Source organism: Manacus candei, unplaced genomic scaffold, assembly GCF_025592945.1.
Source record: "Manacus candei isolate 608988 ecotype Guabito, Panama unplaced genomic scaffold, ASM2559294v1 h1tg000094l, whole genome shotgun sequence".
Classification (NCBI taxonomy): domain Eukaryota; kingdom Metazoa; phylum Chordata; class Aves; order Passeriformes; family Pipridae; genus Manacus; species Manacus candei.
In genome coordinates, this window is record NW_026138142.1 from 3,380,004 (window position 1) to 3,394,667 (window position 14,664).

General features: G+C 42.9%; 1 long non-coding RNA gene across 1 annotated transcript; it reads left to right on the top strand.

Moving 5' to 3' along the window:
- Window positions 1–543: 543 nt before the first annotated feature.
- On the top strand, window positions 544–3,157 carry LOC127461108 (uncharacterized). The gene is made up of 3 exons (XR_007899971.1): window positions 544–684; window positions 1,435–1,519; window positions 2,005–3,157. It is a non-coding gene; the product is annotated as an uncharacterized LOC127461108 (long non-coding RNA).
- The last annotated feature ends 11,507 nt before the right edge of the window (window positions 3,158–14,664 follow it).

Sequence of the window (14,664 nt, forward strand, 5' to 3'; positions counted from 1 at the left end):
ATTTAACATAAATAAGGAATTGCAACCGCCTTTCGCTCCTAGAAAAAGTGAATTCTAATGCATATACAAACCTCTATTGCAACCTTGCTACGAAAAGGACAAATGTAATTTTAAATTTAATTACCTAAATGGGGAAAATCCTTCCGTTACTGGCATAGACCCAGGCAACATGAATTTTAGTAATGTTGGTTATGACTATCTTCTTTTTGCCCTAAAAAAGGGAAAGCTACTGCCCATGTGCATTTAAAAAAACCCTCATAAATGTATGTCAGAACAGTTTTACTTAACAGTAGCAAACCCATGGTATTGACTCTCCATCCCTGGAAGTGTTCAAGGCCAGGTTGGATGGGGCTTGGAGGAACCTTGTCTAGTGAAAGATGTCCCTGCCCATAGCAGGGAAGTTGGAACTAGCTGGTCTTTAAGGTCCCTTCCAACCCAGGCCATTCTGGGATTCTGTGATTCATTTCAGCTGCCAAACGGGGTTGCAGAAATGACCACTTTGTTTAATCCCAGCAATTTAAGCAGCTGTTCTTCTTGCAGTGCTTTACCGTGAAGGAAGACTACAGGCCCAGCCTTGAGGAATTTCTGCTCAGCAGCAGTGCCACAGCCAGTTCCTGGGGAAAATGACTTAAATCTCTGGGGCCTTGTTACATTCCCACAGTTAACACATTTGAACATTTTGCTGTGAGTCTTCAAATTGATGTGGTTTTTTTTTTCAGTGTAGAAAAAGTGATTCAAAATCTACCTGCGCTTTCTCTCTCCAAAACTAACACTCCCTAAACTTCAGTACAGGCAGAGATACCAGTATTGCAGGTTTCTGGGACTTGTATTTTAGGTTTGCCCGTTCTACTCCTATGACAAACACTTGCACAGGGAGCGAGTGCGATGCCACTGCTTGCATTGCATCCAGTTGTACAAGTTTCAACCTGCTGTTTGGCTTTGGCTCCTCCAGACAAGAGTCTTGCTGCTCCAAACCGTCCCTTGCAGGTTGGATCGGGCACAGATGAACAGGAGTTGGTACATGTTGGCTGATGGAATTAGCCCTGCTACCTGTGAAGGCTGGGAGCTCCTGCTCCTGAGTTATTATGCAGCTTTATCACAGCACTGCTTATGTTGTAATCCAGCAAGTGCTTGATCTTTTACCCGCCCAGGCACTGCAGGCATCTTTAATTATCCGAGGGTCAATTTGCATGGGAGCTTTTGCTGAAACAATAAATTCATACCTCTGTTATTATTTGGTATGAGTTTCTGTATCAATATTTATATTTGGGGAAAACCAAAGGAGCTTCCTGCTAGCACTAAGACAAAGGAATTGCTTCAGAGCAAGTTCAAGAGTCATCCAGCACTAAGAACGTCTTCTAGTTCTTCTCAGGGGAAGAGCAATTATAGCATGTGGTGGGAGAACATGTGCTCCAGTGCCTCTTTTCTATGCAGGGATGAGGAGATAGAAACGTCTTGTCTGATGAAAAGCACGTTTTGCAAGGCTTGACAAATGCGATGTTCACCTTGAGCCAATGTGGTATGTATGATTTTAATGTTGGTAAGATTGTTTCTGCAACTCGTCTTATAAAATTCCAGTCAAACAGCTCACTGTGTATGTTCAGCTGATGAAGGAACTGGGTGCTTACTTCAGATTAGAGGGGGAACTGCTGTCTGGGGGGGAAGTAGGGTGGGAGAATGTGCCAGAAGAGGCTGTCTCTGCCTGTGCTTGTCCCTTTGCTGCTGCAATGCAGCTCCCTCACCCCTCCAGACTAAAGTGGAGAGCAGAAAAGCAAGATACTGATGGCACACTTGGAGCTGTAGAAAGTCCACGCTCTTGCAGGGCATTGGGAAGCCAAATGGAAATTGAGGAAGCTCAGCTGTGCTGGCAGCACTGCTGTAACATTGGAAACAGGTCCCTTCCCCTGAGCATGGGTTCGGCCTCTCCACCCCCACTACTCCCATTCCTGTGCCAGTTATGAGATAGCTGTTGCAATCCATGTATCCTTTCTGTTTTTACTTTAGGAACACTGTGAAGTGTGTACAGTATCTTCTATCTGTGTTTCTTTGTATGCTACATGAACTAAATCCCGAATAATCCTGTGGAACAAGGAATGGTTTCATCTCCCTGTCACAGATCCGAGGTGGAGGCACAGACAAAACAATACTTTGCAGGGAATTACAGTACCAGCTTAGAAGAAGATCCAGGTTTTCATCATGACTCCTGACATTTGTCCTTGCCAGTAAAACATATCCCCCTTTCAATGCCACAGGGTGTTTTATAATAGGGGGAAAAAATGTTTTAGCAGAACTGTTCTACATTAAAAGGAAGCATTTATTTTCATTGGTATCAGCTCAGTGAAGGCTTGACCCTGGGATCACAATGGGAGTTTTATCCTTGACTTTAATGGAAGAATAATCAAGGTCTCGTGATATTACATCCTAAAGAAAGGCAAATACTGCAGTTTGTATCAATAAGATAAATGTCTCACATTTAGTGTAAGCCGCTATATTCTTGCAATAAATGGTTTATTAGATTGATTAGATGTCTTAACTTCACCTCAGCTATTAATCACTTTTGGCAGCTGTTTACTGCTTTGTATACTTTGAAGTAATGGAGATTATTCCTTAATTATCTCATTGCAGTTCAGTCATTGTTTCCTAAATAGTGCCATTAGAATGGTAAATTGCAACAGTAAAACAGTGTCAATACAGAGTTATGGAGTTCCCATTTTATGACGCATTCATAAAGTTAACACAATCTACTTAAAACATGGCTGTGATTTCCACACAGTGACCTATTTGATATGGCAGAAGAGATTTGGATGAGAAAACAGTAGAACATTAAGTGTGCCGGGACTCTGCTTTCACCAAAGTAAAACACAGAATATTCCCTGCTGGAATATATGTGCATATCAGAATTTATTAAGCCGGTGCTTGTTTGATCACCTTCGGTTTCACCAAGTGCTGTGAATTCCAAGAATTTTGTGCCTTTGAATACAGCGTGTTTGTTTCTGTGCAAAAAGAAATGAGAAAACTCCAAGCAATGCTATCATTTAGAGGTTACCATTGTCATTCTGCGGAAGGATAAGAGAGAACAAGATCAATCAGAAGAAAATGGCTACTTTTAATATTGTCTTCAGATCCGGCAGCAAGTCATAACGTAGCAGTTGCACAACAATTTCCATTCTGAGTCCCTTTTCCAGTCAACTGTAACTGTCCTGAACTTTAACATTATGAGTTGTCTGTTTCAGGCTGAGTTGTTTGGGAGGAACCAGTATTACTGTCAAACTGAGAAACATTCATGAAACCTGCTTTCAAATACTGTAACAGAAATTCTCCTCCTTCTTGCTCCGCGATAAAGGCTTTTGGGGAGAAGATAACATTGCAAATTATGGGTAAATGTGGGGATTTTATTCTCCTTGACTTTTTACTGTGCATATGATAGAAAATGTGGATCCTTAGCTTGGCTTAAAGTAGCGCTGAAAAAAACTGAATATGATTTTTACTAACGTTAACAATTTATGTTCAACCCCAAATTCCGGTAGACGACTAATCCAGAAACTTTGATTAAGGAAGCCAACTAAGATAAGGCCTGATTGTGCCAGATATCAGACACACACATGAGAAATAATGCCTGAAAAGCGTTCAACCCAATGTGAAGCAAATGTATAATTAAAATTCCTGGCCATAATTTTGGTGCTGGGCTGAATTCAGCTGGTGACCCACAGGTAGAAGGCTCTGAGAGCTCATCACCTGGTGACCTACAAGTGAGATATCCAGTCCTTCCCAATTGCAAATGCTCCACCTTTGCAAGACAGCCTGCTCTCTTTTTAGCAAGCAACCGAATCGTGTTCCAGCCTTTTCAAAGGTTGGCAAAGTTTCCCATTCATGTGCTCGTTGCATCTTCTGCTTCATCTGATCGAGTTTAACGTCTCCTGCTGCCCCAAGGTGCTCATCAACATCTTAGAGCTGGAGAGGAGCTGCCACTAGAATTCAGCCAGCAGAGACATTTGTAACGAAGCTTCCACTCAGTCGAGACCAGCTGACTGCAGACAACCAGGTAAATTCTTTAGCCTAAATAATTTGTCCTAAACCTGATCAGGGCCTACTCTGAATCTTTCAAACTCCAAAAGCAACAGCACAGGGCCAGAAACAACAATTTAGGAGGCAACAGCAACTTCAAGAAGTGCAATTGCTTGTTTATCTGCAGCCTTAGACTGTATCTGTTCTATGGAAAGGTGGTGGAAGCCTAGCCATGATGATGGATGCCCCATCCCTGGAAACATTCAAGGACAGGCAGGGTGTGGCTCTGAGCAACCTTATCTCGTTGAAGATGTCCCTGCCCGTGGCAGGGTGGTTGGATTAGGTGACCTTTAAGGGTCCCTTCCAACCCAAAAGATCCTATGATTCCACAGCTTTTTGCTGTTGGTAAGAGGTGAGAGGTGGGAATTCTGTGTCCTCAAGGGACCACAGCGGAGACATGACAACAGTAGCAGGACTTCACTTTTGATTGTTCTGCTGCTTCACTTGAGGACAGCAGTGGAATAGGATAGAACTTGGCTCTGCCCTTATCTGGTTACCCATTGTGAGCACTCTGTTCTCCAGTATCCCACTGCAGTGCTCCTGCCAATGCAGCTCTAGAGGCTTGTTTTCCATTTCAGTTTCACTGGTTGTCAGATAGTTTATCTCTGAAACAGATATAACAACAGCTAATCTCGTGTTATGGTTCTGTGCCTGTTTATAACTCCTATTAATATCAAATGTGGAAAGCCTGGGAGTAGATTTTATAGGGCACTGGGGTAACCAGTTACTGCACATTCCCCTGAGGCTACGCAGCATCGAGTGTAGCAGCTTGTCCTTTCCAGACTAGGTCATGATCATCTTAACTCTGGCATTCCCTATTTTTTGAGAATTCGACTTTGTGCTCTTGATATTCTTCCTGAGCAATGATTAGTAAGCAATTGATTTTGCTCTGTGATTTATATTTACAAAGATTCCCACTGATTTACAAGGGGCTCCATAAATAAGCTCTACCTTGTGCACCAGCTCCAGTGAGGATTTCACAGCACTCAAAGGTGATTGGCTGGACTTTCATTGAAGGGAAATAGGATAAGAACATGATGTTCTCATGACTCTTAGAGGTTTATACTTTTAAATGCTTATAAACGTTCAGAATTCTCATTTCAGTTGTTGGTACCCATTCTTGAAAGCGTGTGTTTTATCCCCCAAATATGGGAAATGTTAACACAACACCTGTTTCAGTGAGGCATTGGCCCACACAACCACTGTCACATATAAAGCAGGACAACAAATACCTTTTTACTGATAGGTACGTGGTGGGGTTGCTGAGTTCATAAGAGCAATGGTCGATACACGCCGCGTTAGTGACACAGTTAATGGTCTCCCATTGAGCACAGTAAACACGGGAAGGTATTTGTCTACCCATTCTGGGGGAACCAGGTGACGAGCTGTGAGAAAGTCCTGGCTTTGTGGAGGATGAAACAGGATAAGAAAGTCATGACAAAGGCCTGAAACAGCCCTCGGCAAGGACTTCGGGTCATCTTGGCACATGGAAACTGTAATTTATCCTGGGAGTCACTACTGAAATCAACTGGTGTGAGCTATGAAATAATGCAATAGTATGAATAAAGGCAGTAGAATCTGGCCTAATTGGGAAATAGAAAAGGAGGAGTGAGGAACACGAAAGGTCTTGTAAGTGCAATGTCCTGTCATCTGAGTCAACTGATAGTCATGGTAAGTAGCCATCTAATTTATTTTTTGAAAGGACTTCTCAGAAGAAAAACCTGCTGACTGTTGGAAAAGCAAAGTCAAAACGGTTAAGAATTGCAATGAGAAATTCTAGTCAGTGCCTAATTTTATGCCTTTCATTTCAAATTGCATAAATGGTAACTTAGCTTTTGGCCTCGTGCCTAGGAGAGCACCTGAGAACACATCATTGCATCATCATTGAGAGTCTATTGGCCTTCTTTTAATTACGGGCTGGCTTTGGAAAGTGAAGTGGCATGGTTGGTTAAGGCTGATACCAGACCTAACTAGCAGTGAGGGACTACCACAAAAAATGCTGGCATAGAAGCCACAAGCTCCCTTTGAAGCCTTTGGAGCTATGGTGCTTCCACTTGGACCGTGAGATTGAAATTTCGTTCACGCTGCTGCTGGTGGAACAGGAGAGCGTCAGGAATGTGAAAGAGCATTTCTCATGTGGTGGGATGGTCCATGGGGCTGGGAGTAAAGAAATTAGAGTCAAAATGGGGAGGTCTGAGTGAGGGAAAGAGGACAGATTTACGAAAGGAAGCCTTAGGCATGTATGAGTTTTGTGTGCAAACTATGAGGGAGAAGGGAGTGGTAAAGCAGAGGAAAGGAAAATGGAGCAAAGAAGGGGTAGGGATTAGGAAATCCTTAAAGAAAAGCTCCTAACAACTCTCTGCATTTCAGTCCTAGTGGCTTTCCCCTGAGAATTTCAAACGTGGGGTGGTCTTCAGCACCGGGTTGCCGGAGAGCTGCGAAGAAGCTCGGTGATGTTTGCTGGGAAGAGGAGCCTTAGATGTCGGAAAAGCGGGGATGATTTAAAGGATTTATGTGGCTGCACTTGGGAATAGTATTATTCTCTTCTCCAGTTGTCCCTTCTGCTACCTGTGTAATGAGAGGGAGTCCAGTAGACACCTGAGTGGTTCTCGTTGGTTCCCCAACTGTTGGTTCCCCAACTCTGGCCACCCACAAATAGTTTGGAGTAATATCCTTCAGTTTTCACTGTAGAATTTATATTCCAGTAAAAGGAACTGAATCCATGAAAAATGTTCTCTGATAAAGATCTACAAGTAACAGAAGGGTCTAAGCATCAGCAAGAAGCCCTTATAAAGGACAATCAGGATGAAATTAGGCTTAATAAAAATATTTGATAGTGAGATCAAGATAATTCAATAATCTTGTCAAAATTAGTCCCATTGCGCTGGATTCTGCACAAAAAGTAGTGGGAAGTGACCCACAGCATAAAGATCTACAGTTCTAAGTGTAAAAGGAAATACAATTTCCTGTGGAAAACCGAAACATAGAAAGAATAATTCAACTGCAATTACACGGGCAATTTCTGGCAGGGTTGGGTCTACCCAGTCTGCTCCCTCCCCAGTCTGAGGTTGAAGCTATCCTTTGAGATCTTGAAAATCAACCCAATAAAGACACAAGAATGAATATGATGTGATAAGTTGTGTACTACTCCTAGAAGACAGGCGAATTCCATAATTCCCGGTCCTATCCCCCACCTATCAGAAGCAGAAGCCCCGGGTGGATCAGTGGGATGTGGGAGCTCAGACTCAAAGGACTCACAGATCATGTGCTTTCCCCTCATGGAACCACAGTGCAACAGTTTGTTAAAAAGGTGCCAAGTGTGAAAACACACCGATGCCGGGTCGGTGGGAAACTTCCACTTGTTTATTTTCGGAGGTGCCATCCCAGCAGGACACTGCTGAACTGAGACTCTCACTTGAGCCATTCCCAACTTACAACCTGTCCCAAGCCACCAACTTAACGAGTGCCATGGCTGTCACAGACTGGGCTGCAAGAGGAAGAAATAGCTGCAGCACTGTTATCTGGAGACGTGTGGGCAGGCCTGCCACAGCAACAGACTTCCCACAGCCGCAGAGTGGGGAGTGCTCTGGAGGCTGGGATGCCGTGGTAATTCAATTAATTGCTTCTTCAGCTTGGTTGAGAGATCAGACTATGAAGCACAAATATCTGGAGCCCAGTGATTTTTTCCTTGTCTGCCACGGGGGAGGTGTTCTTGCACGTGGTTGTCTGTCAGATGCTCAGCTGCAGCACCTGCATCTCGATGTTCTCAGGTGGTTTTCTCCGAGGTTCACTGCACAGCTATTATACATTTCACTTTCCCTTGGGTCGGTAAATGGAACATTTGCCTTGCATACTGGCATTGTGTTCACTAGGGGACGTGTATATGACTGGGTACAAGCCAAACTGGTATTTAGAGGCTGTGATAAAGCTGGAAAACTGCGTGGCAGTGTCTTGGTCCAAGCATCGTCTGCAATGCTTTGCCCCTGGCCAGTCATCCCACAGCTCTGAGCAGCAGGAGTGTACTCCATCCCATTTGCATGCAGGGGAGACTTTGAACTGCCTGAATTTTCCCTTGGCTGAGGGCCCTCTGCAAGATCCATGCACCATTTAAGTTCTTTATGCATTAGCTTTTACCAGAATAGTTAAATAATTAAGACAGTCCGTTGACCAATATACTAATAAATGAATGACTTGGGCTTCCATTGGCTGCTATTTATGTGACTGTGTGGGTTGTTATTTGCAAGTATTTATACTTGCAAGTATTTATACAGCTCCAGCTACAAGTGGAAATGGTGGAGTCATGGAGAAATAGTACTTTTTGGGAGAGCTGGGTTTTGACCTGGTGGGGAACCCCCAGCTCTGTCCCTAAGGAGGGATTTGTGGCTGAGGGGTTGGGTTGTATTTGCAGAGTGGCTGGGCCTGAGACAAAACCAACAAGCAGCTCTAGGACACCTGCTTGACCTGTACTGCTTTGATTTAAGGAAATTAAACTCTAACCCATAGAGAAAGAGCTGAAATCCTGCTGCTTTTGGGAATGTTATTTCAATGTACTTGTTCAGTGAGTTTGGCCTGGTAGTTTACAATTCAGAAACCCCGGAGCATTTGTGAATTGTGAGGGAAGTACACTATTCATTATCTGCTGTCAGGCATTCATCATGCCAGTGTAAGCTTCAATCCTCTCATCAGGATGCAGAACATTACTTATGACCAGTCACAGGCCATGAATAATGGCTTAACGAAATGAACAGTTCTCCAGCAATTCAGGCCCAGGTTTGTTAATCAAAACTATTCAGAGCCAGATTCTGGCATCCCCTTATACACACTGAATAACACCCACTCCCAGTGCACCCTCTTTGATTTTAATTGCATTTATAGTTTAACAAACTAATTTTTTTTTTTTTAATCTGACTGACCTCAACTAACAGGCTCATGGAAAATCTGTAGTTTGCCTGCACCAAAATAAGTAGTTCTTGTCTCATTCTGCATTAGCACTTGCTGTAGAAAACCACCTTGGCAATGATGACGAGTTTGCATGTCTTTTCCAGATGGGATTTCCACACTGATCAGCAGCTAAGAGCTACCTAAAGCTAAGCAATGATTTAAACATATCTTTTATTCTTTATGTGGGAAAATTAAGTCAAGTGACATATTCTTTATGGGACCTCATGCACAGCAATAAAATGACATGACATTATTCATCCCTGTGTTGGAATAGGCCCTGCTCTGGTTGGTGTTTAACACCAGCAGCAGGTCTCTCCTGTATATTCCCAAACATACTTCAGGCTCCTGGAAAGTGGAATATGGTGGTGTATTTGCAGCCCAGTCCCCAAGTATTCCTCTACAAATGTTCAAAGCAGCTGGTAGCTCAAACTCCCTTCCCCATTCGTGGGAGGCTTCTTAATTTTTTTGCTATTCTGAACTGCACCAAGGAAGCTGGTCCTGCATGCCCAGAAGAAGGGATTGGTTGTTGGAACTTTTTTTACATGGGCAGATAGTGATGGAGTGAGGGGAAATGGTTTTAAACTGAAAGAGGGCAGGCTTAGATTAGATATTAGGAAGAAATGCTTCCTTGTGAGGCTGGTGAAGCACTAGCACAGGTTGCCCAGAGAAGCTGTGGCTGCCCCAACCCTGGAAGTGTCCAAGGCCAAGTTGGACGGGGCTTGGAGCAACCTGGGCTAGTGGAAGGTGTCCCTGCCCATGGCAGGGAGTTGGAATTAGTTTATCTTTAAGATCCTTTCCAACTCAAACCATTATATGAATCTGTGACTCTATGATTTCATTAACAGAGAGCTTTCTGTGTAGTTAATGGAAGGTAAAACTCTGGAAATACTCAACTGAGTCTTTTATCTTCAATAATGTCTTGGAATTGTAAAGCACAGCCTTGGCTGCCATTGCATACACCAGGTAAGACCCCCAGGAGTGGTTACCCAGTGCTATTTTGGGGCATGGGGCTACTAGCAGATGTGGAGGTGTTAGGATATGTCCAGGATCCTCAATGCCCTCCTACTCCTCTAATATTCTCGGGATGAGACTCCCAGTGAGACTCTCAGGGATGTAGTTACCAGCTGCCGTTGCGGTCAGACTCCTCCGTGTCTTTGAACAGAACTGTGCATTTTATTTTACATATTCATTTTTTTAAATAATTTTTTTTTCAGGGCATAATCTTCCATAACCAGTTCTTCTTCCTTGGGATCATATTTTGGGAAACAGCCGCAGCAGTTTCACCCCTGGAATGTATTTCCCCATATGTCTGTCCCTTTGTGTGGGTAAATCAAGGCTCAAAATGAGGAAGAAAAAACCCTCTAGATCCATGTCAGAGGATCTCTCTATCAGCAATGTCTGGTGCAGGGGAGGCACAGCTTGCTCTGGGATTTTTTCCCACCAGATTATGGTCTCAGGCATGAGCTGCAAGGAGTGGGAAGGGAGGAGCAGGGAAAAGAGGGAGAAAAAAGTAAAGGCCCTCAACCAGAGAGAAACTAGGAGTGCTTATCTCTCCCTCTCCCTCCTCTGACTTACATTCACTGCCATCAGCTCTTCATCATCTCTTTCTGCCCTCAGATGTGGACATCTGTGGGGGAATAACCCAAGAGGAGACAAAGTTTTGTCTCCTCTTGGAAGTTTTCCGCAAATTTTAATTTTTGTCATTTCTTTTCTTCAGGTATTGTATGTTCTTTATTAGAGGAAACAGAGGGAAAATGCAACCCAAACAACATTACAGCTTCTCCGGCGAAGTTTCTTTTTTGATTTATTGAAAACTTGTCCAACCAGTTATTTATATTTTATCCGAGAAAGACTCAAAAAAATTTCATCCGAAACAGATATTTCCATGGAAACGTCCATCTTTGATGAGATGTCGTTCCTCGGATGTTTCAGCTGAAGAATTTTGTCAGTTCTGGCAGGGAAAAAAAAAAAAAAAGAGTGGGGGACAGAACAAAGACCATGCTCCCAGGAAAACATGCAATGCTTCAAGTTAATGGGCTAAAATGTCAGCTGGTAAACTGCCATAAAGCCAGAGAAGTCAACCAGTCGACCCGAGCCAATGGAGCTATGCTAATTTACACAGAGGATCTGGCCTTAGATTTTAATAGAACCAGCCTAGCAAGCTGTTTCTCTGCTTACCCATCCTCCTCCCTTTTTAATAAGCTCTCAGTCATACTTGGCCTAGCCTTTAATAATTCACCCTTCTCTCTTCACGATCCTTCTTCCTCCTCTGGAGATAATGGGATGGGATTTTCTGCTTGCAGCCCTCACAGAAATATCATAGGCAGGTTAAACTCTGCACAGCTGGCTACTGCCTTCTAACATATCCCTCGTGCCTCTTCCTGGACTCTAATATCCATCTTCTCTTTGGTCCTTACTTGGCCAGTGCCAACTGACTTCAATGCAGTTTGCCATATATTACAATATAGTGCATTGTGCTGTGATCTACAGATCCCGGGATATTGAAGTATGAAGCTCACAGGGCAATCAATTACTTTAATGGGAGTTGTGTGCATCTGGCCACGGTTCTGGAAAACAGATCTATCAGATGGCTCTAGGACACAATCCAACCTCTGGACTAAGGGGCTGCTCTACTGCAGAAGTTTTTCTTGCTCAGGGCCAAACACAATCGGCAAGGAGCTCATTATATGGGGGGTTTATTTGTTGTTATGTGTAACTACAGCATGAACTGCAACATGTATCTGTATGAAATAAATACTTGATGATATCCTGTTTCGGAGTTGCAAGTTTCTTACCCCATTCCCTTGAAGCCAAGATCCAAATTACTGAGTTTTGTAAAGTCCACTAGGGGATTTTTCTTAATCTAGTTCTTGTTTCTTGGTGACCATGTCCTTCCTTCTGTGCTACTTTGATTGAACAAAATAGGGAGGTGTTGATGCAGAAACACTCCCTTGCAGACCTTAAAGGCTTGTGCATCTTGAAAGATCCTCATTGAAAAAGGAATGACACTGGACTGTCTCCCTCAGAAACAAATAGTTTTAAGTACCCAGAGAATTTGATAACCCTTATTTTCAGTGAAATATTTCAAGTGCTTCCATTTGTTGTACCTGCTCTTGCTCACGCGAAGGAGTGAAGACACCATGCAGAGTCTGAGATGCCTCCTCTGTTGATTTCTCAGAAGCCAGTGGCATGGAACACACCTTTTGCACACCTTTTTCCAGAGTGGCTGAGGTGCTGTTTGATTGCACCAGGTACAGAGCTTCATCTTCCAGAGAAACAAAAAGTAATGTGTGTGAATGGTTCCCTCACTGAAACCCTGTGGACTTTGCATTGATTAAGTCAGCGTTTTGGAACAACAGAAGTATGATTGATGTCATTTGAATTTGAGCTTCAGCATCTTGATTGGCATTCTTATTTAATGACTTTTCCTTATTTGCTGAATTTAATTGATGGTTGTTGCATTTATTTCTAAAGCACATTGCTTTAATTAAAAAAAAAAGTCTCTGCTCTATGGAAATTAATATTCCCATCTATATGGCACAAAAGGTGTGTGGTGAACATAGAGAATAATTAGTAGCTGTAGGAGAAAAACTTATGAGAAGATGATTATGAATATGTAATAGGGGAAATAGACTACAAGGAAATTAAACCAATAAATTTATGAGTGAATAATTGACCTCTGAGTAAATATGAGCATCCTCTCAACCAGCCACTTGACATGTTGTTAACCACTCAGTATCTCAGAACATCAACCACCCTTTTAACTAACCAGTTCTTTGCCAACCATTCAGTCTCTGGAGTTGCCTTCCTGTCTTACAGGGTGATTGCTTGCTGTAAATACATGTGGTGCAAAGCTCTGGGGTAGGTGGGAGGAAGGTTGTATTTTGTTATATGTGTGTAATCTACCCTTAGCCAAAGGAAATGGTTGAAGGGACTAACTAACTCTGCTTCCAGCATTGCACTCTTAGAAATGAGAGCAAAATTTTATCACCACTAGAAAATGAACTCAGGCCTTTCCACCAGGGGAGCATCAGTCCAAAGCTGAGATTTTCAGAATCAATGGTGAAGTTTCTGAAGCCAATTTTCAAAATTTTCAAAATTTCCATTTTCCCTTAGATTTGGCGATCAGTCAGGAATTGTGATTCCAAAGAGTGTAGACTAGAGATGTCAGCCTGTTCCCAAGAAAATCCCAATATCTTCTAAATGAGAGACCTGATAGATAACAAACAGATACATTGGCCAGAAAAACTGACCTGATAACATTTGTATTTGACAGATTATTCCCAAGAAACACAGAGCATCCAGGAGTAAGGACTGGGCCTTTAACCTGAATTGTGCAATGGAGTAAGTGGGGTCAGAACCCTCTGAAGGAAGGCTGGCTTCATATCTTGAGGATTCAGAAATCATAATGATAAAAAACAAGATGGTAAAGTTTGTTCACTGGGAAACTTTTGTATTACAATGAACCCTGGAGAATATGTGTATAACGGTGTCTAATGGGTGTATATTGAGGATAAAGATTGTTTTCATTCCAGAGAGACAAGTTATTCCAACTGATTATGGACAAAACAAATTGCTAAATTGCTGCCAGTTTTACACCAATGAAACTGATAACAAAGATGTGATATCAGTGGAACTTTGTCTCTTCTCCTCTTTCCCGTTAGCTGGTTAGTGCACCAAACATTTTTTACATTGTAGAATAAAGGGCAAGCAGTTATCTAGAGAATGTAATGATCAACTACAATACGTGACTGATTGGATCAGGCGGGTAGTGTGAAAGATGAGGTTCACTTGGCTGGCCTTGGCCTCTTTGTTTGGCAAGGAGAGATAAGAAGACAAAGCTCAGTTTTATCAGAAGTTAACAGATGACTAAGTAGATGAGAATCTCAAATTCGCTCTTTATTTCTTGTGATCCAAGTAATTAATGGACTGTGTTTGGAGGTGGGAAAAGACCAAACATGATAACTTGGTTATCCTCCCCTTCGTCTCTGCTGGAACGTGGAGTGGTGCTGATGGGAGGTACTGTCTGTACCAGTGAAGACCAGGGAGCTGGGCACTGAGTTCCTCAGCCTCCTTGGAAAGACCTCCTCTGCATAGCTGTGGTCTAGGGGAGCCCATACACACAATCCCAAATCTCACCTTTGTCTGTCTTGCTGGAAGTCAACAAGTTGGAGGAGTTAAGTTTATGAGCCACAGGAATGAAATCACGAGGTAATCCCAAAGGGAAAAGGTGGACGTGCTCTACCTCAGCACAGCTTTTATCAGCAGGGAACATTCTGATTTCTTTCCAGGAGAAGGAGAACAACTCATAAGCTGAAAGCAAGTAGTCCAGAAAAAAAAATAAATTAATCCAGTCCTTTTTTTTTGGTGATGATGGGAAGGTTTTAAAGGATACATCTACAATAGTGAAACAGTGTTGAGCCTCTGGAATTTGCCTTCTGTTGTTTAAATGATCCGTGGCACAGTTTGTGGCCCAGGCCACCCAGCGCTGTCCCAAACAGTCTCCAGTCACTGTTGGGAAGTTGGGTGGGGGATCTTTTCCCATAAGCAGTTTGGATGAAGCCACTCTTTTCTGGAGGCCGAAGGACTTTGATAGTATGGACACAGCCAGATGGTGGTAGTTGGCTTCTGGACCATAAAATGCTCTCTGGCACAATT